A 6,000-nucleotide genomic window follows, 5' to 3' on the forward strand; every position below is an offset into this window, starting at 1 on the left:
CTGAGTATCCAGTTTAGTCCCGATTCACTTTTAAGGTGTATATTGGGCCTCGAGGGCCTATATAAGGGTCACTATGAGTGTTTTATGATTAGTTCCTGATGTGTATATTAAATATTGTGAAACGTTAGTATTTAATCCGTAAATTTTAGTAATACTCTGTAACCCTGTTCCAGCGACGGATAAGGGTTAGGAGTGTTACAACGTTCATCGGCTCAATATACCATTGAGTAACAATGCTTAAATTAATTACTTTCTCGACTCACATCCATTTACTTCAATTCAATAATTTCAGAATATCCAACAATCTCAACTCACAATTAATATAACATTTTAATTTATACAAAAGTAAACCATACAAGCTTACTAGGGCTAAACTGCAGGATATCAAAAGTTTAAGGACTATTCAACAACTTTCCCTTTTCCTCGGTTATCTACTTGTTCTTGATCTATAAAATAGTTTATTTCAATTTATTAACTTCAATTTCATTTAATACTCAATTTAGTACATATTTCATCCTATTTACAAATTTTCACTTTTGCCCCCAAACTTTTACACTTTATTCAATTTTACCCCTATGACCAAAACAAGATTATTTCCACAATTAAAATTTATACCCATTGAACCGATTTTTTAACTACTCCAAATCAACCCACACATGTTGAAATTTCATGAGAAAATCATGACATAAATTCGTTATTTTCAATTAAATCCCTGAACTTAAGTCATACAAAATTACTTTACAAAATATTCCTATTTAACAATTAAGCTTAATAATCTACCATTTAACTTCAAAAACATATCAGACTCATCAATGACATCGTCCAAAATATTTAACAATTTTACGAATTAACCCCCGAGTTAACTAGATTAAATTAAAATGATATAAAAAATACTAAATTCATGAAAAATGGGTGATGAATGGACTTACATGCAAGAGGTACTTGTGACCGAAACTTCAAACCCTCTACAATGGTGTTTCAGTGATGAAAAAAACAAAATAGAGAAGAAAACCATTATGTTTTCTTAATTTTGTTTTTACTTTGTAACATTATTATAATAAATTAAATATATTATAACATATAATATTATTAAACCATTATATATAAACCGTCCACTACTTCAATTATGGCTAATTTTCCATATTAAGCCATATCATTTTGCTTAAATACCCAATTGTCACTAAAACACTAATAACAATTGACTTTTACATTTTCTATGATTTAGTCCTTTTTCTTTAATTAACTATCTAAATATTAAAATTTCTTAACCAAATTTTAATACGATACTAATGATCTCGTAAATATTAAATAACTAATATTTATGGATTGACACGTCGAAATTATGGTCTCAAAATAACTATTTTCGACACCACTGGAAAATGGATTGTTACAGTTAAAGACAAGTTATGATTTGTTCTAGGTATTATATAAAAGAAGATATGTTGAGGATAAACCCGATTAAGCAATGAACAAGTAAAATAATGGAGAAATTGAAAAGATCGAACAAAAATATTTTATGTGGAAAAACGTCTCTGAAGAGGATAAAAAATCACGAGCAAAGATAATTTCATTAGAACGACAAAAACGAAAAGTATAAAAGATGGAGATAAAACTAAATCTCGAAACCCAAAATAAAAACCATCAAAACATAAACACAAAATTCTCTGAAAGTTTGTAAAAGTTAATACCTAAATGTGTAATGGATTATTTTTTTAGGGTGCAAAAATGACATGTTTATAGGCTAAATTTGTAGGTTAAATAATATTAAAATAACCTACATTAATCAGAGTTTAAATGAGAAACTAAAAACAGAGTTTAACTGGGAGAAGAAAAGCTCAAAAATTGTGGCATAACTCTACAAATCTCTATATTGACTCGTATTTTCACAACGCTTTCTTTTCCAAAGCCCACCACGGGCTTATCACAAACTATGCAGGATATTAACTGAGTCAAAGTTATGTTTAGAAGCTGGAAGTCTTCTAGTATTTGACTTGTGCACTGCCAAATCAGAACTGAACCGAGTCTGATTTCTATGAACGCAATGCCCTATCTTTTCAAAACCTGCATCCAAAAGAGAACCTTTCTTATACGAAATGGTCATACATTTTTCCCTCTTATGAGCAAGTTGTCTTCTCTTCAAATGGGTCGACTTTGACTCCTTAACAAAAGAATGATGTCTTATTTCATTGGTCACCATTGATCTTTCCAAAATATAAAGACTGCCAATCTTTTTACCTTTCATCAAAAGGAGAGCCCCGCAGAATAAATTAATGTTGTTTGACTTGATGTTAATTCCACAACCCTTTGAGTCCAAAATTCCCAAGGAGATGAGATTTTCTTTAAGTCAGGCACATGCCTGACATCTGACAATGTCTTAATTGTCCCATCATGAATCCTGATCTGAACAGTACCAATACCGGTTACCTTACTGGGTGAACCATTCGTCATGCATACAAATCCACCTTCAATTGAATTGTACTAGAGAACTAGTCCCTGTTGGGAAATATGTGGAAAGAACACATTGAATTCATGATTCACTCAAACGGAAGCTCAGAGTTTTCACTTATTGACACCAACAAAAAATTATCACCTTTGTTATTGGCCAAATTAGAACCAACTAAATCTTCCTTATTGCTCTCAACAACCATTTTATTTCGTAATTTGTAACAATCTGCCTTAATGTGACCTAACTTCTTACAATAGTGACATCTCTTCTCTCGCTTCCTTGATGCTACCAAAACTGAGGCTTGCCTATCTGAGTTGCTATTCAAACCAAACTCATTGTTGAGTTTGTCTTTGCTCAAAAGATGACCCTTCACATCCTCGAATGAGAGGTTATCTGTAACACCTCAGACCCGGCCTAGACGTTATTACTGAATCTGGTGTGTCACATTGAAGTGTTTATTGAAAGCCATGTTTTCATTGAAAACCCTTCTTGAAATTTCAAACTTCTTACCATTTAAAACTTGTACAAAACCTCAGTTTGCGTTTGCTTATTTTCAATCGAGGTTTATTAAAGAAACGTTGTTACCTTCAAAACCTTATTGTTATGGAAGCTTAATTTAAAACAAATGATTTGCGAAAACGTGTTATTTAAAAATTGAGTTGCGAAAACATAGTGTTTGAAAATAGTTATTGTTTTGGAAAACTGGGTTCTCCTTCTAGCAGATAAGAATCGCAATCAATAAAATCCTGAATTTAAAATCCAAAATTTTTGAGGCTTTATTACAACCCGAATAAAAATCAATGTGCTTTAGTAAATGAGCAAAACAGAATAAAACTTGTGCAGTTGTGTGGCCCTCTTCGAGTCCCTCGTAGCTCCGAACCGTCTAACGTTGGGGATTACCTGAAAGGTTAAAAATGGGGTGAGTTTACAAAAACTCAATGTGTAATCCCCTATCATTCAGTTAGTAATATAAGCAGTAATAGTCTGGGCCTGAGCCCTTTTCAGTTACAGAACAATGTGGCTTTAGCCCAAAACAGTAAAAAGTGTACTGTGGGCCTTAGCCCATTACAGTATCAGAATCAGAAATAGAATACATGTGGGCCTAAACCCAATACAGTGACAGAATCAGTAATAGAAATGCAACAATGTAATCATGCAACCCATCCCAATCCAGCCAACACACCACCATTACCAACCAACACACTATGCGGGGATAAAATCGACCCACCCAGCCAACACACTAATATCAGCACCGATTACGGCACTAATCAGTATCGCAGCAAAGCTGCCAGTAACCAGAATGGCTAAGAGCCGTAAACAGGATAGCTATAAGCTATAAACAGAATGGCTACAAGCCATAAGTACAGTAATATGATTGACACAAAACCATCAGTAGCAGTGATATGACCGGTACACAACCATCAATAACGGTAATATGACCGACACAAAGCCATCAGTAGCATCGCAGCAAAGCTGCCAGCAACAGTATCGCAACAAGGTTGCCCGTAATAGCATATGCGACCAAGCCACCAGTAATAGTGATTGTGGCAGAGCCACAAGTACAGTACTTCCTCTATAACAGTATACCAACCCCATGCAGTATGTCGTGTATGCAGTATGCCATGCTTAGAAGTAGTCATACAAATCACAGATAAATCAGTCATACCAATCACAGACAAATCAGTCATTTACATCACGGACAAATCAATCATTTACACTCGAGGGGAAAAATAGTCATTTACCCTCATGAGAATTACGGTCATTTTACTTTATAGGGGTATTTTGGTCATTTAACCCTATAAGGGTATTACGGTCATTTTACCCTACAGAGGCATTACGGTCATTTTATCCTATGGGGAGTTTTCGATTATTTTACCCTATAGGGGTATTACGGTTATTTTACCCTACGGGGGCATTGCAGATATTTTACCCTATGGGGGGTTTTTTGGTCATTTTACCCTATAGGGTATTACGATCATTTTACAAATATTGGGGTCTCGGTACTTATTACGACCTCCTAAAAGGTCTATCGTCGCTTTGAGTGACTCAGATAACCTACACGGCCAGAACAGTGTATATGGGCCCAAAACCCGCTATTGGGCCCAATTGGGCCCATACGCTCGTGTGGCCTATTTAGTCTAGATTCACAACGGTATTGCGAGCCTCATAAACCAACCTCTCAATGACCACTTATCGAGGATTTTACCCGTGTGGGCCCATAAGCCTATTGGGCCCACACAGCCTATTTCGACCTATCAAGGCCCATAATGGCCCCAGCTATGCAAACGTCATAGTCCAACAACACTTACCACATCACATAAATTTTATCCGTATGGCCCACAAGCCCACTGGGCCCACACATCCCATTTTGGCCCAACGAGCCCTAGAAAGCCCAAGACCACGAGAGCGCTTGTGGTGGCCTCTACAGACTAACGCCCATGTTCGTAGGCTAGGTTCACCACATGCACGATCGCACGCTCGTGTGTCATCATAGCCTTATTTTTGACTTTTTGATATTTTACCGATCTACAGTCATAGCAGTGTAACAACACATACTTTCGGCTTTTCAGCTGATCATCGAATACCGCATACAAATACAGACCTGATTGCAACAACGAAGAGTGCGAATAATCTGGAGCACAAAACCTATAATCAACACAACACAAGATTAATGCATACTCTTAATCCATAAACTTTATTTAGTAAACCACAAACACTCACCTTGCTAGATCTAACAAATACTAGCGCCTCACTGTTGATCAAGGGCGAATCCCCCTCCAATAAAACAAATGTATTTCGGCAATAGTCAGTCAGGAAGATTCGACCCGAAATAAGAAGAACAAAGAAATTTGAGAGGGAGAGAGTATGAGAATTCGGCCTAACAGAGAAAGGAAAAACGAAATTGGAAAAGAAGTACAGATGAAAGTAAAAGAGAGGGTCGGCTATAGTAGAAAATGATTAAAGAAGAGATGAGTAGGAAGTTTCAAGCAAAGAAGAAACAGTATTCAGTTTCTTTTAGAGAAAAGAAGCAAACCTAAAGCTGAAAAGGAGAGACCAAACGGCAACATACAAAAGAGCCAGCCAAGAAAACCACTCCGGCACTTCGGATATACCTAACAAAAGCCCCTAACCGAATTTCCAAGAGCAAGAAACCTATTTCAGCACAACTTCTCAAGCCTTCAAACTCCTTGAAAATCTCTACCCCCTCTCCTTTATTTTCTCCCATTATCCCAATTCAAACTCTCCAACAACAGAGTTCAAATCCAACACCAACTCTTGCCTCCCCATGAACAAAATATATAATCCCATTTGCAAACAGTGAGACTAGAACTCTAGTCCCCTACCAAAAAGAACACGCCACCTTGCCACTAGACCATCCCCTTTCTTTGTGTCATAAAACAACCACAAATAATTATAAATCCTGTAAGCTAACATCCAAGTTCCCTTAAGAGCCCAAAAATTAAAATTTTTCCAAAGGCCAGACTTGAGCCCAGGCTTCTCAAGCACTCCCAATTACGCTCAAATCACTTAGCCACTCAACCAAACATGAAATT

This window comes from Gossypium hirsutum, chromosome D07, assembly GCF_007990345.1.
Source record: "Gossypium hirsutum isolate 1008001.06 chromosome D07, Gossypium_hirsutum_v2.1, whole genome shotgun sequence".
Classification (NCBI taxonomy): domain Eukaryota; kingdom Viridiplantae; phylum Streptophyta; class Magnoliopsida; order Malvales; family Malvaceae; genus Gossypium; species Gossypium hirsutum.